This window comes from Tenrec ecaudatus, chromosome X, assembly GCF_050624435.1.
Source record: "Tenrec ecaudatus isolate mTenEca1 chromosome X, mTenEca1.hap1, whole genome shotgun sequence".
Classification (NCBI taxonomy): Eukaryota; Metazoa; Chordata; class Mammalia; order Afrosoricida; family Tenrecidae; genus Tenrec; species Tenrec ecaudatus.
The window spans coordinates 89091228-89116406 of NC_134548.1; the positions used below are offsets into that span (position 1 = coordinate 89091228).

Below are 25179 nucleotides of genomic sequence, written 5' to 3' on the forward strand. Positions count from 1 at the left end.
TGATAATTTATAAATTATTATTATTTTGTCATGTCTTACACTAGAAAAGTGAGTGAAGTTTTTGTTTTAAGCCACTGTAGAATAAGGGGTTTAGAAAGAAATCTAAGACCCACCCAGAGCCTTGAGCAGCAGGATAATTGCATTTGAGAAGACATGTAAACTCACCAAGATTTGCTGAGTGGAGAGAGAGAAAACAATTGACTGGTTTGGCTTTTCGAACTGAAATGAAAGCAAAAAATGTTCCATGGACACACCTACACTGTAAAAGTCTATGCCCATCAGAGAACACCTCCCCCTTTTGATAACAATTTCATTGCCACTTCATCCATATATCATACAATTCAATAGCTTAATCGTATCAAGAGTAGTTGTGCAATCATTACTACAATAAACTTTAGAATGTTTTTTCTTCCTTGTATTCAGTTATTAGCAAAATTATTTTCTTAAAGTGTAAAAATACACACAACAAAACATTCTCCAATTCAACAACCTCCACATGTATGATTCATTCAGTGCCATTGATTATACTCTTTGTATTATGCACCATTATGATAGTCAAAGCCCACATGGAATACATCAAGTGAGAAGCTTTTATTTAAAGCTGGTGACCAGGAGTTGGAGAGTGCTCAAGTCTCCCAGTCCCGAGCACAGCATACCATTCAGCTTATAAAGTATAAAATTGTTAGGGTTCTGGGGTGGTAATGCAGAAGGAATTCATGCAGCAGAAGCACTTTTTAAAATCCAAGTGACTTTTTCGAGGGAAGGGAAAGTTTTAGATATGATAGTCTCAAAAAATACTCGCTAGTTCTGGAATAGGCTGTGTGGGGGACTGTGCGGGAGCTCACAACTGAAGGTGACCACTCCAGGAGAGCACAAAAAGCCCACACATGTGTGGAACCAAGAGCAGGAAGTCTCCCAAGACCAAGAGCATGCAGGTCTCGGCACATACACGGAGAGATTCCCATCCTCAGCTTGGAGAACACACTGGAAAGAAAAGAGTGAAAAAGATGTGTGCCTGCTTTTATTCCCACTGGCTAGGGAGGTGTGGTTGAGGGTATTGGCCAATCTTATTGGCTGAGTTTAGGCGCATCGGCGTGATGTTACATTGCTGGTGTCTAGTGTGTGTGCCCAGGTGTACCTTCCATCAGGGCCTGGGGGACTTGTGTCTGAGCACTCTCAGTTCTGGATTTTCCCACAGGTGTCTAATTAGTGTGTCTGATTTCTCTCCACCCCCTTTATTGTGGTATAGACAGCTAATTTTTATTTAGCATAAGCATTCGGGAAGACAGCCCCCTTTATCCCTAATCTTGCTACCTGTCATTTCCCACTGAAAGAGTCTGAGCTCAAATCATTGGGGGATACTGGGCAGAGACAGTCTATACCAGTGGTTCTCAACCTTCCTAATGTCGTAACCCTTTAATACAGTTCCTCATGTTGTGGTGACACCCCCACCCCAACCATAAAATTGTTTTCATTCCTACTTCATCACTGTCATTTTGCCACTGTTATGAATTAAGCGACCCCTGTGAAAAGGTTGTTCGACTTCCCCAAAGGGGTCGCGTCCCACAGGTTGAGAACCGCTGGTCTATACCCTCAGCTGGTGATCCCCTTCAAAGGTCCTGGTAGGTCACCTTTAGCGAGTGATTCCCTTCCAAGGTCCCGGTGGGTCACCATTAGCCAGTGGTACCCTAAAGCCTGGCTTTTGTGAGACGTCCTGTCTCTTGTTCTAGATGTGATCTGCAGACGCTAGCTAATAAAGCAGAAACTAATGTTCTCCTGCAAATCCATCTGGCCCCAGTACGTTCTAAGTGATGAGAAACCTGGTCAAAGCATAGCACCCTCTTCCAACTCTAATACAGCTAGAACTTTCCTGAAAGGGGATAGGAAAGTGGGCAGAAGTCCCTTATGTTCAGGTATTTTTTCCTCTTGAGAAACAGTAAAGATCTTTGTTTCAAATGTAAGCCAGACTGCAGGAGCTTAACTGTTGCAGGTGCTACCTTTTACAGCAAGGACAGGGAGCAAGAGGCTCGTACTCAGGAGAAGGAGAAAAGGAAAGATGTTAGCTATGCACAGGTATTGGCTATCATAGGTAATCATCACCCATCTACTCCCTCCCAGGTTCCCAAGACCCCTACACATGGCACAAAGTCCAGCGTGGGTTTGCATGGGGGCCACCGGGCAAAGGAGAGCCCTAACAGCAACAGGCCTCCACAGGGGCCATGCTATCACTGTACACAAACGGGCCACTGGCAGCACTCTGTACCGTGAGGAACATCCAAGAGACGAGTGGTCTGCTGGCAAGTCTGCAACTGCAATCTGGACTGAAGCCGCCCCCCGCAACAAAGGATTGCTGCCACTGGTCTTGGACCCTGGTTGTGTATGGATGTTGGCAGGTAGGCCAAAAACATTTTCTCCTACTTGGTGCTGTCTTCTCTCTCCTGACCTCCTTCCTCAGACTCCAAGAAGTAGTTTTGTTAGGCAGATTAGCGCAGGGATGGGATGTCAATTGACGCATGCCCAGTGAGCCAAGCACGGGAACAAAGAGTGGGGCACTGCACATGCTCAGAGGCTCAGGTTTCCCGCAGGTGGGCATGGGTGGGCGCTAAACCTGGATTGGCCCACCTGGGCCAGGTGAATTCAATTCAGCCAATGGGGTAGATCAGGGGTCGTCAACCACACCTCCCCATGGAATCCTTGAAAAGGCAGGAGTCTAGAGTCGAGGGGGGAGCGCGTTGGAGATCTAACATAGAGTCACAGGGAAGGAGAAATCTTTGAGTGATGCTGAGCAGCCTCCGCCAGGCTGCATGGTCGGGAGGAGTCCTATGGGTGCCGTGTAAACCTGAAACTTCTTCTAACTCTCATTAAATTCACTTGGATCATGAACCAGGCTTCGGCATGAATTCTTTCTCACATGGGGCCAAGGACTGAGGTATAGCTCTATCTCCTGAGAGATCTAACAGTTTGACACTTATTGTCCCGACTGTGCTTGGAGACCACAATCTTCAGGGCAAGTAAAGAAAATTAACCAACACTTTGTGCCTTCCTGGAGACCTAATTCTTATAAAACCTGGAGAGATGGGTCCCCCAATTCCTAGCTCCAGTCAATTTGGAAAAGTCCCTTCCCAGTAATTCTTTCCACCCTCACTGTCATTAAAGTTCTAGGACAGAGTGCATGGATCCACCACTCACGGGGAAAATTGTGAAAGCTGTTGCAACTGGGCCCCTCAGACGCAGATCAAATGAAGCAAGATAGTACACATGTGAGCCATTAGACAGCTGTTGGTATTTCTTTAGCACCCTGAGATGGATACGTGCTTAGCAAGACACCTCACCTAAAATCCACAACAGTCTAAGCTAGTAAATGCTATTACACAACTCCTGTGTATAAAGAAAGCTTGCAGCCTATGCCTGTCAATCCAGTGTCAATACTTCTGAGATTTCCTTTGGGACCTTCCAGTGTGAAACCAACCCACACTTCCATGGGCATTGCCATCCCATAGCTCTTGCCATAGCCTTACCTAAACTGTTCACCTGCTTCGTCTTTGCCAGAAGAACATCAGATTACCAATGACACTGAGCCAAGATTGCCAAACTCAGCATCACCAAGGCCTGGACCACCTAAACCCCATTCACCGTGGGCCACAAAGTGGATAACAACCATTCACAATAGAGCAGGAAGGGTGTAGACACAAAACCCAACTTCATGTCCATCAGGAAGTAGACAGAGACTGTCTCTGCCCATTATCCTCAAAGATTTGGGTCCATACTCCTTCAGTGGGAAAAGACAGGTTGCTAGATTAGGGATAAAAAGAGTTGTCTCCACCGAATATCTATGCTAACTGAAAATTAACTGCCCATGCCACAATAGAGGTTTCAAGAAATCAGGTACACTAATTAGACACCTTTGGGAAAATCTAGCCTGGGCTGCAAACAAGATTATGCACCCGCAATATGATATCACACAGGTGCACCTAAAATCAGACAGTAAGATCAGCCAATACCCTCAACCGCACCTCCCTAGCCAATGGGAATTATAGTCAGCCACAGGAAGTCCAATCCCTTTTCCTCTCTCTTTTGCTCAGGTGCACGCTGCAAGCAGAGGGTGAGATACCTCCCACATAGGGGGAGCTCACAAACCAGCATGTCCACTCAGGGCCTCCTTGGGGCCCACTCACTCTCTTGGCCTCTGGGGATTTTCCTGCTCTTTGGTCCCAGCTCTTGGCTCCATATGCTGGTTCCAAGCCCCTGTTCCAGCATTTCTTTCACATGTTTTTCCTCGGTCCCCAGAAATGGCCATTTCCAGTCGCGAAATTTCCCACACCCCTGCCAAGCAGCCTTTTGTGCTTTTCCAGAGATATAGTATATTTTTGAGACTGTAATACCAGAAACTTCCCATTTCCTTATAAAAGTCACTTGGATTACAAAAGTGCTTCTGCCACATGAATTCTTCCAGCTGTTATAAAGCAAAAACCGAGGTATACCATCCCAGAAACCTAACATATCCATAAGCATGTGGGGTGGGGAGAGGATGATCAATCACTGACCCAATCACTTACTCAAGGAGGCGGAGTTTCGGGAGAATTTCCAAAGTTAGCTGTGTTCAGGTTGAGGTGTTTTTAGCCAATGTTGATTTCAAAACTGATCACTGCGACCAGGGAGGTCTAAGTTATTCATAAGCAAAAAGTTACAGAAGCCAAATTCAGCCAATTAACGATTAACTATTATGATATTACACATCTACTCCTTCTGTGCTTCATAAACTGGGAAACTTAACAGAAACAATAAAAACACAGGACACAAAAATTAAATAATAATGATAATAATAAAAAATAAAGAGTAAGACGCAAAAGATGACCAGTAATATTAAAAAGCCAGAGAAGAAATTTCTGTCATGGGACAAGCCAGGAATATTGAAGCCTAAAGCAACTTCAGGTTGGGTCAACAGGGAGGTCAATTGACTATCATATTATACCATAGTCTGATCCACCATAACCAAGTTTACAATAATCTCTGTCTGGTGGTAAAGCTGTTTGAGTCCCTCATCTGTGGCAAGAGGGCATCTGTCAGAGGCTTGATGTGATTAGATGCTCTGCAGATGGATTTTAGGCTCCCACTGTCCTCCTTAGCCTCCTACATATTGGGTGAGGAAGGCCTCTGTCTAGTGCTGGAAGATCAAGGGAGCCTATGAGAAGCCTGGTCTATTCACTAGGTGAACACATGTATTCACTTGTTGAATGGAAGTGAAGCAAATAAATCTGACTACTGACACCATCGAACTGGTCCACAAGGATTAGAGAGGAGAAACAACGAAGGGCTGGATGGCATTAAATTGAAAAGTTATGTAAAACCTGAGGTCATAGTGTGACCTAGCACTAGGGGGCTTGAGTTGGCGAAAATATATGAAGGGGTAAGCTGAAATAGAGAGATTTGAGTGTGAACTCAGAAGCTTGTTATTTTAGCCATTGATCTAGCTTGTAATGGTTAGTACTGAGTTGAACGGAATCCAACTGGATGAACAGTAAAAGGTTTGATCCTGTGAGCTGGTACGCAATGTCGCATTCTTGATGGATCGACTGCTCTTGACTTTGCTCGCGTGTCGATGCAGACATTCAAAGTTCCAACTGGAATAAAGATTCTTCACATCAAAGAACGTGCTTGTTTCCTCAGTACACAGGGTTAATAAGAATGGGCGATTTAGAAATTGAATATCCAAAATGAAGGGAGATAAAGACATGAAATAGTTAACTTTTAAATTTTCCTGAGTGTCTTTAGTCTCAAATATGTCGAACAATGGAGGATCCCTACTGATTAGTTGACTAATTTACTAAGAGGCTGGGGAAGATGTTGATAACATTATAAGATTCAAGTGTAGGTGATTGTTAACAGAACTTGTAATTATTAAGCATCCCATACTTCATTTTGTTCACTATTCAATAAAAGATATGGAATTTTTGTGTTTTGGTTTGCAGATGTTCTAGTTGTGTCACGTTAGGTTCAAGTATAGTTTCATTATTGTTTTGTTTGGAGATTATATATGCTTAAAGATATGTGTACAAATGCTGAATTAAGAAAGGACAGTTCCATCCCCCCCATAATTTTAAACCCTAATTTTTTGCCAAACCATTTTATTAGGAGCAAATCAACACATCATACCATTTCATAGTTCAATCATATCAAGCAGTGCTTTACAATTGGTACCAAATTGAAAGGTAGCTGGATAGGGACACAGGGGGATTGTCTCCCCCTAATGTCTATGCTAAACAAAATTAGCTGTCCATTCTACAATGAAGAGTTTGAAAAGAAATCAGGCACACTAATTAGACACCTATGGGAAAATCTAGAACTGAGCATGCTCAGACGCAAATCCCCTAGGCCCCGTTGGGAGGTCCACCTGGGGCACAGACTAGACATCAGCTATATGACATCACGCAGGTGCACCTAAACTCCGCCAATAAGATCAGCCAATTCCCTCAACTAGGCCTCCCCAGCTGGTGGGGATAGGAAGGGATAAAAGCAGGCCAAGGGCAGGCCAGGAGCACTGCTTCGTCAGGTGCACTCTGCCACCAGAGGGTGGGAATCTCTCCCAGATGTGTGATGCATACGTGCCTGCGCGCACTTTTTGAGGCCCCGCATTCTCTGGCTTTCTTGGGATTTCCTGCTCTTGGCTCTGCACACTGGTTACAATGCTCCTGTTCTGATATCCCTTCCGTGAGCTTCACAAACTTTCCCACAGCCCCCGCCACGCAGCCTTGCTTGCTTTCCAGAGATAGCGTGTATTTTCTGAGACTCTAATACCAGAAACTTCCCTTATCTTTATAAATGTTACTTGGATTACAAAAAAACTCTGCCACGTGAATTCTTTCAGTATTGAAAAGCACGAACTGACACACACCACCCAGAAACCTAACAAAATCAGTTTCAAAACGTTTTTGTCCTTCTTGAACTCCTTGATATCAGTCCCCTTACCACCTCTGCCCCCCTCCCTACACCACCCACATGTATCCCCCAGGAACCCTTATTGTAGTTGTCTCTATAGATTTCCCGTACCTGGGTTTCATATACTGAAAAACATAGAAAATCACATAACAGAGAGTCAAGAAGGCGAACCACAAAGACAAAATCCAACAAGCTATAAAGACCAACATGGGCTGGGGGGAAACAGAAAATATCGAAAACCAGATCAAATTCAAAGTATATCAGAAGGGAGATAAAAGTGACAAGGTTTCAACCATTCAAGTTCAATCTGTCATTTTAATTTACTATAGTCCTCAGGTTACAGGTGTGTTTGAGGTAGAATTACTTTACCCAATAGGGTTTTTACATCATATCCCTCTGGTATGGACTTTCGAGTGTTTTGTGTCTTGAAGATTCCGAATTCAATGTTCCAGTGTTCGATGGCACATGGCCTGGGTCCTGAGGAGACATACAGGAGCTCAACCCAATGTGGCTTATTGGGAGCATAGTATCAGCACACTCCCACCTTAGGGGCCTACTCCTGCACACACTAGCAAGTTGGTTTTCCCCCTCTTTCTACCAACAGACATGCATTTATCTTCTCTCAAATGTGCATGATCCCTTTCCCCTCTCCTGACTAGATTTCCCCATCATTATATCTCATCATTCTTATAGGAGGAATATCTGTCTCGGGGAATTCGGTCACACATTTCTATAGACGCGACTAAGCAGTCCTCTCCACCCCCACCCCCTCTGAAAAATTTGATCCTAGCAGACCTGAAAACCCCTACACCAAAGTGACCTTCAAGATACACACACATAAATGGCTCATGGGCACCAGTCACATTCTCTACTGAGCTGCCTGACAGCCCAGGCTAGCAGAGTCGATGGCCTGAAAGCCTGAGCCGGCTCCCATCCAGGTCTCATCCCTACAAGAGCAGACTCATACAATATTTGTCCTTTTGTGATTGACTAACTTCACTCAGCATAGTGATTTCCATATCCCTCCAAGTCATGAAGAGTTCATGGTTTCATCACTGTTTTTACAAGATGCATACTGTTCCATTGTGTATATATACCAAAGTTTTAAAATCCATTCTTCTACTGATGGGGATTTGGGTTGTTTCCTAGTTCTGGCTATTGAGAACTGTCCTGCAATGAATGTGGGAAAGCATACACCTGTTAGTTATCACTCTCATTTCTTTGGGGTGTATATCCAGATCCAGCAATGGCATTGTTGAATTGTATGGTATTTCTTTCTATTGGAAGCCATTTTAGGAATCACTGTATGGCTTTCTCTCTGTGGTTGTATGTATTTACAATAGCTAGTGAATGAGAACATTTCCTAATATGCATTTTTGCCATTCGGTGTCATCCTTTGTAAATTGTCTGTTCAGATCCTTTGCCCATCATATAAGAGAGTTATATATTACTTTCTTGTTGTGGGCATGCAGTCTTCTGTAGATTTTCAGAATTAGGTCTTTGGCCATTGTGTCACTGATAAATGTATTTTCCTAATCTGTAGGCTCTTATTTACTCGTTTTATGAAAGCTGTTGATTGTATATTATTCTTTTTTAAAAATCATTTCATTGGGAGCTTGTACAACTCTTATCACCATACATACATCCACTGTGTCAAGCACATTTGTACAGTTGTTGTTATCATCACTCTCAAAACATTTTCCTTCTACTTGAACCCTTGGTATCCACTTCTCATTTTTCCCCTCCATCCCCACTCCTCTCCCTCAAGGACCCTTGATAATTTATAAATTATTATTATTTTGCCATGTCTTACGCTGTCCAGCGTAATAGGTCACAGTCATCTGTTTTGTCTCCCACTGTGTGTGCTTCTTTGTTATCTCTGGTAGCACTGTTTATGCCCTGCACTAAGGACTCTTAGATTTCCTGATGATCCCGATCGCTTTGAGTTTTACATTGAGGTCTCTGATCCACCTCGAGTTCATTTTTGTGCATGGGTTGAGAATTCATAAAATGGGTTTGTTAGTTTGCTCTCCCGTTATATATTCTGGAATAGTTTGTGTAGAATTGACGAAAATTCTTCTCTGACTGCTTGGTAGAATTCTCTTGTGATACCATTTGGTCTTGGCTTTTTGTTAATTGGGATTTTTTTATGTCATTGTCTATTTTTTCTTTTGCTATGTGTCTGTTCAAATTTTTAATATCCATCTGTGCTAATTTGGGTAGAGGATCTATTTTAGGTGTTTGTCCATATTTTGTAGATGATCAAATTTTTGGAATACAGTCTTTCATTATTCTGTTACTATTCTGTTTATTTCATTTGGATAGTTGGATTGTTGTGATGTTTCATCTCTCTAGATCCTTTCACTAACTATTTCTCTTCCTTTGTTAAGTTTGCTAGGGGTGTGTCAATTTTGTTGATCCTTTCAAAGAACCAGCTTCTTGTTTTGCTGATTTTTCCATTCCTTTTTCTGTTTTCCACCTCACTTATTTCTGCTGTAATTTTTGTGATTTTTTTGGTCTGTTGTTGGAAGGATTATGCTCTTGACTCTGTTCTAATTGTTGGAGATGTTGAATTAAAGTGTTGAAAATTATTTTCTCCTCTTTTTTATGTGTGCATTAATTATATCTTCTGCCCTCTGATAACTGCCTTTGCTGTGTCCCATAGGTTTTGATATGTTGGGTTATCATTCTCGTTTGTTTCTAGGAACCTCCTAATTTCATCTATTATTTGGGCTACTGCCCCAGTGTTTTTGAAGTATGTTGTTACGTCTCCATATGTTTTTCCTTATGCTTTTATTCTTTATTTTTATTTATTTATTTAATAATTAAATCATTTTACTGGGGGCTTGTACAATTCTTATCCCAATCCACACATGCATCCATTGTGCAAGCTATTGCTGGTTTCCAGTTTTATGACTCTGTGGTCTGAGAAGATGTTTTGAATGATCTATGTATGCTTGAATTTGTTAAAGATTGCTTTATGATCTAGTATGAGGTCTATTTTAGAATATGTGCCATATGTTTTGGATAAAAATTTTTTGATTTTTTTCTTGGATAACTCTGTAAATATCTAATAAGTCAAGCTATTTGTGTTGTTCAACTCTTTAATTTGTTTATTGAGTTTCTTTCTTGTTGACCTATCATTACTTGAGCTTGGTCTATTGAAGTCTCCAACTGTTATTGCATACCTATTGATTTCTCCTTTCAACTCTTTGGGAATTTGGTTGATGTATGTCGAGTTTTTTTGTTGTTGTTGTTTTTAGGTGCATATGTGTTCATTCTTGAAGGCAGCAAATTGATGGATCTTGTTTCTGAGTCCAGTCTGTTACTCTTTGTGTTTTTTTTATTGATGTATTTAGTTCATTGACATTCAGTGTTATTAATTCTAAATGTTAATTAGTTGGTGTCATATTGTATAATTTGTGTTTCCTTTTTCTGTCTTTTTTGTGAGGGGAGTTTATTCCATTTGTTCATGTCTTTGTTTCCTCTCTAAGCCTGTATTGTTTTGTGTGCTGCTTTGAATGTGTTGATCGCTATATGGTGGTACACACTGTGGTGGTCTCATGTTTGGTGCTGCAAGTGTTGATTTTCTGGTTATAGAGATCTAGTTAATGATTTTTGTAATGTTGGTTTTGTTTTTACAATTGCCTAAACATTTCTTTGCTTGAGAATACTTTCATTTCTCCATATTTGATGGGTAACTTTGCTGGATATAGGATTCATGGTTAATAATTTTTTTCTTACAAAGTTTGGTATACATTGCTCCATTTTCTTTTCTGCATGGTTTCTGGGAAAGATATGAGCTTATTTGTATCAGTTTACCACTGTAGGCAACTTTTGTTTTTCTCCCAATAGCTGCTCCCAAGAGTCTCTCCTTTTCCTTGATATTGGATAATTTGACTAATATAAGTCTTCATTGTGTGTGTGTGTGTGTATGTGTAACCTATTTGGTGTTCTCTCTGCTTCCTGAATGGTTACCAGCTCTGTTTATGTAATATTGGGGTGAGTGCACCAGATCAAAGTTAATGTGTTTATAATAGAGATCCCTTATTTGGTGGCACATCACTTACCTGTTCTAAGAGAGAGGGGGCCCTTTGGAAAGTCGTCAAGTGGTATGGGGATTCTTCACCATATCACTCTATCTACCTTTCACACAGAGCTCCCAGAGTGGAAATAGACAGTAAGAATGGAGACCAGATGTGAAAGGGGGATTCTAACCAGGGGACGGTCAGGAGGAGTTTCATTCCAGCACCTGCAAATCCCCAAGTTTGGGGAGGAGGAACCACAGGGTGATTCAATGTAACACTGAATTCTAAGTTCTCATAGGTAAAAAGAATTTAATGTGTTTTTAACAAAAGGAAAGAAAAAAATACTCTTGAATCACCGAGAGTTCAGGCTGTGTGTCTGATTTACCAGGACATGAGTTCCTAAATGCTAGATTCTGAGTGAGGCTGGTCAAGTTCATTGGGAAATTCTATCTCTGCCATAGAATCTGAACTCTTGAAAGAGGTAGATGGTGGGCCAAGTGATAATATGGATATATGGAGATTCCAGGCCTCCACAGCACTGGAAATGGCATTATTTTGGTACAAACCAACCCCTGATTCACAGGCTGTTGGATATCACCCTCATGATGGGTGTGCTGGAGGGCATCCTGATGGAGCTGCAAGACAGTGCACTTATCCTGGGAGATATTGTAAGTGATAAGAAAAGGGGTGCCTTCGAAGACCTGGATGTGGCTATTTTTGTGGGTTCCCAAGAAAGAAGGCCATGGAGAGAAAAGACGTGCTGAGAAAGCAAGTGTGAAAATCTTCAAATCCCAGAGAACATCCTTTGATAAATTGTTGTAAGAAACCTAGCCAACGCCAACTGCTTGGCTTCCATGAAGTCAACACCATTCATCCTCAAGAAGAGCTTCAGTTGCTTGACTCATCTGACCTTGACTCATAACTGAGCTATGGCTCAAATTGCTCTTGAACGTCCTGTAACTGATATACACATAAATAACCCTGTCGTCGGAGGGAATAATTCCTCAGCTCAGTAGCCAGATGTCAACCATGCCAAAGTGAACTTATAAGGAAAGGAAGGTGGTGTTTATGAATCTCTGAAAAATTACAGCTGGCTCGAAAGAGACTGTCTCAACTGTGCAGTAGTGTGGCGCCACTGTCAAGAAGGCTCAAAAACTGTCCAGTAAAATGCCACCTGCGAAAGCCATTGGTGACCATATCAGGGAAATATCTGGTCTGGAAACCCAGAGGGAAAATTTGGGTCCATCAGCATAATCTCCAATGGCAACTCCTATGGTGTTCCCAATGATCTGCTGTATTCATTTCCTGTTGTAAATAAAGAATAAGTTCTGTAAGATTGTTGAGGATCTCCCTATTAATGATTCTTCATGTGATAAAATAGAAGTTACTGTAAAGGAACTGCCCGAGGAAAAATAATGTGTTTTTTTTAATTTCTTGCCTCTATTTGATTAAACAATTATCATCATATTACTAAATATCCCAAACTTGAAAAATCTAAATGTTGTTTTTGACCAATAATAATAATGCTATACTTAAATTACTTGTAGGGGAAGTGAACACATTTTAGGAATTATATGCTTCTTGGTACAGATTTATAATAGTTTATCATCATGGTTTTAGTGCTGCATTCTAAATAAAATATATATAAATATGGGGGAAAATCCAATCTTACTAGTCAGATAGAGATTGGTGGAACGACCAAAAATATGGCCTTTTGTCACCCTTCAGGTTTGGAATTGAACTCATGCCTGTGGTAGAATAATGAACCATTTATGATTAAAAGGCCAGCAATTACTCAATGACAAATACAGAGGCTTAAAAAAAGTAGTAAACACTGGAAACACAAGGAGAAAGTCGAACAAGTGATAGTACATTAAGGGAATTATAATATATGAGTTGAGACAAAACGTATATGGATCATTGAATATAAGACTGATGATTTGTTATGTAAATTTTCACATAATTTACTATAAATAAATAATAAATCAAATAAATACAATTAATAATAAGCAGGGGGGAAAGTCCTGAATCAGACAGCTTCACTGATGAAATCTACCAAACATTCAGAGAACTGATACTAATTCTACTCAAATAACTACAGATTATAGAAAAGGATAGAAAACTCCTTAATTAGTTTTCTGAAGCAAGGATAACCCTTCCATTAAAACCAGACCAAAAAAATCACCAATGTGGACATTAGAGGTCAATGTCCCTTATGAAAATAGATGTAAAAATTCTCAGCAAAATGCTTTCCAATAGAATCCAACAATATGTCAAAAAAAACCAAACTAATATGTCATGAATAAATGAGATTTATACCAGGCATGCAAGAATGGTTCAACATTTAAAAAACAATCAATGCAATCCACCACATCAATAAAACAAAGGAAAGGAAGAAAATGATCATATTGATTGATCCCCAAAAGCAAAACGACAAAATCTAACATCCATTCCTGATTTCAATAACAACATGGAATAAAGGCTAATTTTCTCAACATAATTGATGGCAGATGTACAAAACCAATGGGTAACAGTACCCTAAATGAACAACTGAAAGAATCCCTCGTACAAATGGAAACAAGAGAGGAATGCCCTTTATCACCACTGCTATTCAATATTTCTGGACATTTTAGACAAAGCTATAAAGCAACACAAAGTAACTTCCCTGATTGTTAACACTCTAAAGAGATCTTGCATAGCAGATTTCCCCAGTTCAATTCATCATTTCGTATCTGGATTGCTGCTTCCCTAAGTATTGATTATGTATCCAAACAAGATAAAATCCTTGATAATGTTAATAAATTCTCCATTTATCATGATGTTTCTATTGGTCCAGTTGTGAAGAGTTTGGTCTTTTAAAATTGAATTATAATCTGTACTAAAGGCTGAAGCCCTTGATCTTCCTCAGCAGGTGTTTTAAGTCCTCCTCACTTTGAGCAAGCCAGACTGTGTTATCTGCATTTCACAGGCTGTTAATGAGCCTTCCTCTACTCCTGATGCTTCATTCTTCTTCATATAGTCCTGCTTCTCTGATGATTTTCTCAACGTGCAGATTTAATTAGCCTTCAGTATAGATTATAATTTAACACAAAGAAGACTAAAATTATGAAAAATAAAAAACAAGCATCCATCTAAGTAAGGTGACAGCTAAATCTACGTGGATGAAGCAAACCCGTCTGTGTGATCCAAGGACGATAAAAGGAAACCCAATATGAAAGTTTGTTTTAACACACATCTCGGTGATCTTGATGCTACTTTTTCTGATAGCAAGGCAATGTCTTATTTCTTCACCACACTTAGCTATAGCACTCGTATCTTCAATGATCTATTCATAAGGGCAAATATCGAGTAGGTTCATGTCATAAAGAACTATTTGTTCTTAGATTTGGTCTATGATTGAGAGCCTAAAACCATTAATTTTTAACAGTTCTATTAGAAATTTATCCACATGTCATACAATTCAATAATCCAATCATATCCAGAAGAGTGGTACAATTATCACCACATTCAATTTTAGAAAATTTTCTTCTTCCTTGTACACATTGTTATACATGTAATTATCTTCTTTTCTAATTGTGACAAAAATATACACAACAAAATATTCTCGAATTCCACAATTTCCACATGTATAAATCAGTGTCATTGAATTATGATACTCTTTGTGTTGTACAACCATTATTGATACTCTTGTCCAAATTATTCAACCAATTTTAACATAAGAGAAGTACCCCCACAAAATGGATTTTTCAAGGCTATGTATTTAAAATTTTTTACAAAACAACCTTACCACCTTCAAAGTATTTTCCACTACATTTAATACATTTATCAAATCTGTGATTCCATTTTTGGAATTATTTTTTCACACTCATCTGTATGCATAGCTGACAGCACCTCCCTCATTTTTTTCTTCACCTCATCTAAATCACCACATTTATGTCCTTTGTGTCTCTCTTCATTCACAGAAACAAAAAGAAGTCACACAGAGTGAGGTCAGGTGAGTAAGGTTCATGGGGCAGGAGAGGGATGCTGTGTTTTTCCAAAAACTGGCATATTGAGATGGGTGCAGGAACAGGTGCATTGTCATGGTGGCAAAACCACTCCCCAATCTGCCACAACTCAGGCCTTTTTTTTGTCATACACTCTTATGCCATCTTTTCAGAACCTCTAAATAGAAAGTTTGATTAACAGTCTGACCTGGTGGAACAAACTCCCCCTCACATAAATAAAAACTAAAACAAATGAGCATTGTCTTGATCTTTGATTTCACTGGACAAGCTACTTTGGGGTGAGGGGATGATGATGTCTTTCACTGGTTTCATGATGTTTGGTTTCGGGGTCATAATAATAGCCCCATGTTTCATCACCAGTAATGGCCTTGGGAAAAAGTCGGAGTCCGTTAGGGGTGTTCTTTCAAAGCATGGCATGTTTCTAACTAACTCTCTTTTTCTTGGTCAGTCAGAACCTGAAGCACAAATTTAGCAGCAACCCTTCTCATTCCCAAATCTTTCATTAAAATTCATGGAAGTGAGCTCCAACATAGTCAAGATAACTTCGCCATCTCTTTAATGTTCCATCATCAGCCTTTGAGCGCAAGTACACAAATTTTGTCGACATTGTAGTCTGTTTGGGAAGTTGATGGATGTCCAGAGCAAGGCTTGTCATCAATCGACATTCTACCTTTCTTGAAACAAGAAAACCACTGGTACACTTGAGTTTTTCCCATAGTGCTGTCCTGGTAAACTGTATTCAGCATCACAACAGTTTGGGGGGCATTTTTCCTGAGCAGGAAACAAAATTTCACAGCCGCACACTGTTCTCTTAAATCAGCCATCACATACACAAAATAACCGAGGTTCAAGCAAAACTGCTTTTATGAAAAATTCACTCTGACCAGAGAGAACCTTCCCAGGAAATGTCACTGGGTGCACTACCTCAGAGTGAGTTGCTCAATGCTTGTCTAGTGGTAAAAATGTGTACTCTGAAAGCTCTGCCTAGTGGAGCTTTTTCCTGGTTTTTATGGGATACTCCCTCGTAAACTCAATGTCTCCTAAGCAGCGGCTCTTTCTCCTTCACTCATGGTAACCATTGGTCAAGTTTGGTTTCTTTTTGTTTTGTTTTAAAGTAGGCTTCTTGACAGAGTATTCACATATCATACATTAAATCACTTCTTCTTTTTCTTTTTTTTAGTTAATTCAAGGATTGTCTGTTGGCCTTTAGGAGTGTTTTCCAGTCCAATCTGTTGGGGGCACCATGCCCTGGCCCCAAAGTCCACTTTCAGCATTCCCTGGGGACCTTGCCGCTCCATTCCCTTGCTATTCTGCTGCACTCCCCCAGTGCTTTGCCTCGGTGTGGTGGGATCAGGTTGGGCGCAATTCCCACACTGTGTCTCCGGTGCTGTGAGGGACGTCATGTATCATAGTGGGGCTGGCCATGTGGCCCTCTCTGTGGACTGGCTGCTCTTAAATAACTTCTTAAAAGGGTTGTATATATATCATCACAATCAGCTCTGATGCTCCCTCTCCCTTCCCATATTTATTTTTTGCTCCCCAAATCCCCTCCCCACCCCCACCCCCTCCACATCCCTGATAATTCATTGTATCAGTTATTGTGTCTATGCATTGACTAATTTTGTGCTTCACAAACTGGGGAACCTGAAAGAAACAATAAAAAGCTGGAAAAAACCAAAGCAGCAAGAAAAAAAATGAAGATAAAAACACAAAGAGTAAGAAATAAAAGACAGCCATCAATATTTAAAAGGTCAGAAAGTAAATTTCTGCTATGGAGCTAAAGAGAAATACTTGAGACTATTGCAAATTCAGGTTGGGTCAAAAGGGTGGTCAACTGACCATGTATCGTAATATATCATGGTTCGACCCACCATAATCAAGTTTATAATTATCTCTGTCTGATAGTAAAATTGTTCGAGTTCCTTTCCCATGGTTAGTGGGGATATACCAGAGGTTGAAGCTGACTAGGTAATCTGAAGATGGATTTTAGGCTCCCACTGCTCTCCCTAGTCTTTTACAAATTAGGTGCTCACAATTTAAGGTCTGATACTTTCCCGTCATCATATCTGGATTTTGTTATCATCATCTTTGGATCACACAGGCTGGTATGCTTTTTCCGTTTGGACTTAATTGACACCTCTGTTAGATGGCTGCTTGTAGGAACACAAGCCATTAAGACCCCAGACATGATTCCAATTGATAGCCAGACACCATCTTCTTTCTTCACCACACTTTGCTGTAGCAACCTTATCTTCAGTGATCATATCATGAAGGTAAGTATAAAGCAAGACCACATTATAAGAACTTTTTGCTCATGGATTGGGGCTAGAGTTAAGTGGCAGCCCAGAATCCATGAGTTATGAATGACTGGTTTTCTTTGGTGCCATTTTATGACAAAAACTCACAAGATCCATAATAACAAAACAAAAACAAACAAACAAAAGACAAAAAAACAAAGAAACAAAAAAGAAAATCATTGTCAATCATTCCCCTGGTGTAGAAGACAATTGCGCTGATAATATCAATCATTTTTCCAGTGTCATAGAATATAAGGAACTGTTGATATGAGGATTTTATACTCCAAGTGTGAACTGTAATCCATGAATTGTTGCTTTGAACAGATTGCCTTCTTAATTGATTGAGTTCTGTTTACACTGAGCATAGGGATTGGTACTAGGAGAAAATTTCCTGTATCAATTCCTACAAGTGCAGATCCTTGCCTAACCGATTAAAACCTGTCGTGTAAGTGCAAGGAGAGCATTGGGGTATTAAATATATGGTGGTTCTGGGTCCCTTTTCATTGGACTCCCGCCCCCCACTAAACCTGTGGTCCCGTCCAATGACCATCCAATTACCACAGTCTTGGGGTGGTCGCCCTCTACTTCCTCTCCCATCAGATTTTTCAGCCCTTAGTCCAAGGGCACAGGTAGTTTTGAAGTAAGGCTCAGTTCATTTAGTTGAGTGTCTACCTTGAGTCCTTCTAGTGCAGCCCTTAGGGGAATGCTATGTTGCCTGTAAGGCCAGTGTCTAAGGTCATGGTACTTAGTTCATGGCATCATTCACTGAGGGTTGGGTAATAACATATTTATAGTGCCCACCCATCAACATAAAATTAAGTGTATTCTTCCCTTAGGTACCCTACCTCCATTGTTCAGCATCCCTCACAGATGTGAAGTCGCTAGACCCATTTATCCACCATACTCACCAACAAAAATCTCAGTGCCTCCTCGAAAATGTAGATGCTCTTTTTGTCTTAACTTGATTTCCCAGTAAGGGGTTCTTATTTCTGTGGAGGGCCTGTTGATTTGTCACAGCCTTCTCTCAATGTTGTAGACTATCATGTGGATGACCTTCTTCCTTTTTCCCTTTCTGGAAGGAGTGACCCCAGTCAATGTGAGGCCTCCTTTTCCAAGGAGATTATTAAAAAGTTTGCCTAAGTAGGGTGATGTATGGTTCATGGCTGGTAGTTAGCTTTCTGACCCTTTGTTTGGGGAATTGATCTCTAAGATTTGCTTATTTGGTGTTTCTCCTTATAGTAAGGGACTCATTCAATATTCGTCCTTTCATGATTGACTAACTTCACTCAGAATAATGGTACTTCCATCAAATGCGGTGTATCATGCTTTCATTGATGTTTTTTTAGGGATGGATAGTATCCCCTTGTGTGTATGTACCATAGTTTCTTTATCCATTTTTCCACTGTTGGGCATCTGGACTGCTTCCAGTTTATCGCTATTGTGAATGTACTGCTATGAACCTGGGAGAGCACACTTCCACTGGTTTTCTGGCTTATTTCTTTAGGGAATATTCATAATAATGGTATTGCTGGATCATATTGGATTACAATTCCCAGTTACTTTAGCTACAGACATATCATTTTCCATAGTGGTTGTATGTATTGACAAGTCCACCAACAGTGTAGCTAAGTTCCATTCTCACTAGCATGTTTTTAATTCAAACGGAGCTAACATTGTGGGTGTAGAGTGATATCTGATTGAGGTTTTAATTTTCATCTCCCTGATGGCTAGTGATCAAAATCATTTTTCATGTGTTTGTTAGCCATTTTTATTTCATTTTTATTAATAATTTTATTGTGAGCTCTTACAGATATCATAACATTTCATAGTTCAATCACATCAAACAGTGTTGTACAATTGTTACCACAGTCATCTTCAAAACATTTTATTTCTTCTTGAACTGCACAAAGTCTTCTCTCCTTTATCCTCTACCTCCCCAAGCATACCCTCCCAGAAGCCTTAGTAGTAGTAGCAGTAGTACTGGTGGTAGTAGTAGTAGTAGTAGTATTTTACCATAGCTTACACATCCAATATATCCATTCACATATAATTCTGTGGTTCAATCCAATTGAGTGGATTTATACAGTCATCATATGGTTCATCAGTGCTATACCACACCATGGATTTAATATCCCTTCCATGTGGTCCTTCTGGGATGGACTGTCCAATTATCTTATAGGTGGGTCTTAGTACATCCATGGCCCTTTAAACCGATTTGTCCACTTGTTTTTGAACTTCTGATATTTTTTCCCATTTACACTTCATCATCACATAGACTGGTGTGCTTCTTCCTTGTGGGTTTTTTGCTTCCCTGCTAAATGGCTGCTTATTTTACTACAAGCCTTTAAGACCCCAGACACTATATCTTTTAATAGCCAGATGCCATCAGCTTTTAAAATTTGCATATGCATCCATTTTGTCTTCAGTGATCATGTCAGGACTGTGAGTATCATAGAGTGGCACATAATTAGAACAAACTGTCTTGTACAGAGGTAAGATTTAGGAAGAGGCCCAAAGTCCACCTACTTCCAGATTGTATTTGCATATATTTATACATATACAACCAAATGTACATATATTTATATATTTACATACATTTATATTTTTCCTTCTTTCCTCATTTTTTTCTCCTGCCCCATCATGTTCACTATCATGTTTACCCATCGTTAACCTCTCAGTAATTCCTTTCAGATGCAACTTGATTAATCAAGCACAACCAGAAAAACTACACTGCTTACCATCAAGTTTAGAACCCTGAATATTCCCCTGTACCTGGAGTTATTGGCTCACCACTCAACCCCTACCCCATGCCCACCAGGAGCAGTAGGTCCAGTCACTGTCTCCATAAGATTGCCTATCCTTCCTATCTTGTATAGATAGGCACAAAAATGACCAAACCCCCCAAAACATACAGATAATCGAAGCCTGACAGGGATCCTGACATAGAGAAAAATAAACCATCAGTCTTGTCCCCATTTCTCTCAGGGTTACATATCCCTGGTCCTGCTTACCTAACAATATACCTCTTTAATCTTCAGCATTAGTGCCTGAAAGACGAGCATCCTGAGAGTGCCCATTACTATTCCTGCAGTTAGGGATGAAGCGGTGTAGAACCACCCCCCAATCTCAGTTATGCCTTTAGACATTTATTGCAGCCCCCTTGTGAGTAATCTCAAACCAGTTCATATAGGGAGTCAAGTGTTGCCTCACCCCTCCCCCAGTCAGACTGTACTGGTCTGTGACGCTCCCATGTAGATTGCCTCCATGTGTGTGGGTTAGACTGGCCACTGTCCGTGAGCTGTAACTTCAGGCCTGTCCTCTGCAGTGCTGTCATCTCGGGAGAGGATGTCACTTCTAGAGCTGCAGCTGGTCCTGCAGTCATCTCTGGGAACAAGCTGCTCTGAGCTGGAACAACACCCTCAAAGGTTGGTATACTGGAATGAGATCTACTCTCACTCTCCCTTTTCTGTGAGATATAAACAATACCCTCCCCTTGGGTTGATTAGTGCACTGACGACACACCCCCATTGCCATTGTTTTTCTTTCCCCACCCCCTTATAGTCCTTCTAGATCAGCCATTCTCAACCTGTGGATCACGACCCCTTTGGGGGTCGAACAACACTTTCACAGGGGTTTCCTAAGACCATCGGAAAACGTATTTCCGATGGTCTTAGGAACAGAGACACTGCTCCTCTATCTTTCTTCAGACGGGTCTGCCCACATACAGATATGCCCATATACAAGTACCCGGCATGAAGACTGTTAACATGCTTTGAGACAAAATTTCATTTATTTGTCATTAGAAATGAATATTTCATAATATACAATTATATATTGTTTTTGTGATTAATCACTATGCTTTAATTATGTTCAATTTTTCACAATTAAAATACATCCTCCATATCAGATATTTACATTATGATTCATAACCATAGCAAAATTACAGTTATGAAGTAGCAATGAAAATAATTTTATGGTTGGGGGTCACCACAACATGAGGAACTGTATTAAAGAGTCATGGCATTGGGAAGGTTGAGGACCACTGTTCCAGATTTATGGGGGTGTGGGGAAGATGCCTTTCACCACAGGTGTTATCTGTATCTGTTTTTTTATGACGTATGAATCATTGATGAGCCCATTTTTTAGTTATGCCTGAATGTCCTACTCTGTTATTAGGGTGAGAAATTCTGAACAAAGTCATAACTTGAGTTCACTCTATGAACACTGAGGAGCCCATCCCCATTATGGCATTATTTACCAAGAGAGAATTTGGTGAAATTAACACAGGTAAAGATAATCAGCTTATTATTCTGGTATGAGCAACTGAAATTCAAGGTTGGATGTTTTTGCTAAAAACTTTATGATTAGACTAAAAGATCCTACCCATTTCACCAACAGGGCACCTTATGTCACCCACCACAAAGCTGGAGACATTTTTACATTATGAACTGCTAGCGACTTACAACTCTCCTTACAATATTCCTATCCAACCAATTAAGGAAAAGAATGGGCCTAGAGGATGGTTCAAGATATAAGGACAATTTACCCTGTGGTACCAAAACTCTATACCACTTTGGGAAGGAGGCCCTCTCCAACTCAGTAGGTTTCTCTCCTGGAACCTAAAAGATGCCCTTTTCTGTATTCCATTAGGCCCAGCATCCCCACTCTCCCATAGCGGAGAAGGCCTTATTCAGTAACTGTTTTCCACGCCCACAGCCACAAAAGTCATGGGAATAACCAGCTTACCATCTGGCACAATGTGAAACTAATGAGATAAAGGAAAATAACTGCATTTGTGAGCCACGAGAGGATTTGTGTGGAGTACTTAAAAAGGCAATATGAATGTAACCTGTACAATGATTCTTTTCTTGCTATTTTGTATCATGCCTACATCAGCTAAATCTCCTTCTATTTCCCCTTTACAATCAGCAATTAATCCTCTGGGTAAAACCTCCTATAACAGTTCATATTGGATATGGTTAGGCTCCGGGCTGATCTGTGAATGTATGGCTGGCCCACTTGTTGCTTTGGGTCTAGACAAAAGGAATCATGTATTACTCAAGCCTCTGTGGATATCAGTATCTCTACGTGTTCATGTCAAAGAAGTGCTCCACCCATCCTGTTGGAGGACTGGCTTATACAACACTGTGCTTAAAGACCAGGCTCCTCCTTGGCTCCATTCCCGTGCCATCACTGATAGGTATCCAGTGGGAACCCTACAATATTGATCTTGTAAGACTATAGTAGACATACATTTGGCCAATAGGAAACTCTCCCTTCTCTTAGGCCTTCCTTAAGGAATCAAGTACTTCACCCCTTCCCCAAATATTTTCATACCTCAGTGTTGGTCAGCAGAGGTCTCTAAAGAACTGGACAGGACTGCACTGTGTGCTGTGTTGCAGCATTATATCTATTGCTAATACCACAAGCCTCGTGTCCATTCTTTGAAGCATTACACATCGAAAGTCCAAAAGAGAAGGGCCACTGATCCCTTTTCTATTGGGGATCAGTACTGTGTTTGGAATTGGGGGACCACTGAAAGAATTATTGGAATTGTCATTGTAGAAAATATACATGTTAACATTTCTTCTGATTTAGGAAAATTCAACATTATTCATTAATTGTAATGGAGGCTCAAATTAGTTCCCTAGTACTAGTTGTTCTCCAGAAGTGATAGGGCCTAGAAATGTTGGCAGCAGTCCAAGGTGGAATTTGTGCCACACTTAAGGAAGAATGGTTGTAAACCAAATGTGCCAAGTTCAAGAACATATCCATCAGTTCCTGGGACAAGCAAGAACATTTCAGGTTCAAGAAGCAAATGGTTGGAGTTTCTAGTCTGATTTTTGATCAAAGGACTCCTGATTATTATCCTTCCTGAGCCTCTTGGCCTCTAATATTCTTCTATTTCTTTTTGGACATTCTGTTTTTAATACCCTTGTTTGTTAGTCGGGGTAGACTAGAGAAACAAATGCATAGACACTCATATGTGTATAAAAAGAGCTTTATATACAAGAGCAATTGAATATTGAAAATATTTAGCCCAGCCCAGTCGAGATCAAGTTCATAAATCCAATATTAGCCCATAGGTCAGATATCAATCTGACCAATAAGGTCAGCGGGTGTAAAGTTTTATGAATCAAGTGGCGGTAGAAGCATCTCAGCACTTGCAGGGATCTCCACGTGGCGCCTCCAGTTCCAAGCCTCCAGTTCCCAGGTCACGCGGTCTATCAGCATATTGCCATGTGTCTTGTCAGTAGAGCATCTCTCAGAGAGTGACCTAAGATAGAGTATCTCCCACCCCCAAGGAGGAAATCCAGGAGTTCCCAGAATCCTCAGGAGAAGGCCATACCCACACAGAGGCCTCGTTGGCTATGATCTGATTGGCAGGCTAGACTCCATCCCATGCTCTTAATCCTCAAATTGAAAAATTATTATGTAACTACCACACTTTGTCCAATTTGTCTCTTCTAGGCTGGAAGCTGTGCTGCTACAAGTGCACATCTAGACAATATACACTAGCCTACTGCTCAGAGCCTTAGATCACGGCTGCTGCTACTCTGCTACTCTGCTCTGCAGATTTGCTCCCATCAACCCCTTACCAGGTAAGAGCTAAAAGTGCTGTGAAGAGATGGGTTCGATTGAAAAGTGGTGAAGGAACAAGATGACGCATAGCAATCAGAACTAGTAGTTTCTGCGGTCTAGTTAAGCGTCATCAAAATCTACATGGAAGAACACAAGCATGTGGGATCAAAGGATTGCAAATTAAAAACACACCAAAAAAACGATCCAAATGGAACTATATCGAAATTTCAGTTCCGAACACCCACTTTGCATAAGGTTATGGATGAAAGTGGAAGTCCCAAATCCATTTGTAAGGTATCTGGATATGTAGGGTCCCTGGTACCTTAACATGGATTAAGTCTCCCATGAATCCCCTATGACCATAGTTGAGGCATGTGAAAATCCTTGCTATCAGACATAGAGCATTGTGAAGTCTATTATGGTAGATGTAATTAGGCTAAAACGTAACACCTTGTCATTTGATCTCCTTTTTGACCCATTTTAAAGTTGTTTCAGTTTAATATGTTCTGCTTTCTTTTCTATTGAGGTTTTTATCCGTTTTGTTGGTCGTTGTGGTTGATTTTTGTTTTTCTTTCCTTGCTCTTTGTCCTTTTTATGATTTTCTGTATATGAAATCCAGGATAGGGAAATCTATAGAGACAGTAAGTGGGTTAATAATTGCCTAGGCGCATGGCACTGGCGGTGGGGGGAAATTGAGGAGCTAATAACACTGAGCACAAGAAAGAGGGAAATGTTCTGAACTTGATTATGGTGATTGCACAACCCTTCTTAATGTGATTGACCAATTATATTGTATATGCAAATTATATATCAATGAAACGATTTTAAAAAGTAGTTCTAAACCCTGTGCTACAAGAAGTAGTCACAGAAGGAGATTTTTGCCCCTGCCCTTCCAAAAGAATTTGGATGGTGTCCCTTGCCAGTGTGAGGGTGAGCATAGTATTAGCCAGACAGAACTGGGCAGGCAAAGGGGAAAGGTTGACAATGGAGGGAATTTTAACACAAAAAGAAGGTAGACACACTTTAGCCATACCTTCCCAGTACAAAGGAAGCCAAAGGGCAATGAAATATATTTCCTTATCAAAGGAAGAGACGAATAGTGAAAGGGTCTGTGGGGCGGGGGGGGGGTGCGGGGGGAGACAGGATGTTCACACTATCCCCACAATGGCCAAATTGACCCTTGGCTTTTTTGGCTGGGGGGTGGGGATGAAGAGAGGGAGGAGGGGGGTTGAAAAGGAGACAGCATGAACTCTGGAGTATATGGGTACCCAAACCTGGGAAGGGGCCATATACTACAGAAAGCCAGCCAACAGGAGAAAATCTGAAAGA

General features: G+C 40.6%; 1 pseudogene; it reads left to right on the forward strand.

Annotated features, from left to right (window-relative positions):
• Window positions 1-11449: 11449 nt before the first annotated feature.
• LOC142433506 (malate dehydrogenase, cytoplasmic pseudogene) lies at window positions 11450-12380 on the forward strand (annotated as a pseudogene).
• The last annotated feature ends 12799 nt before the right edge of the window (window positions 12381-25179 follow it).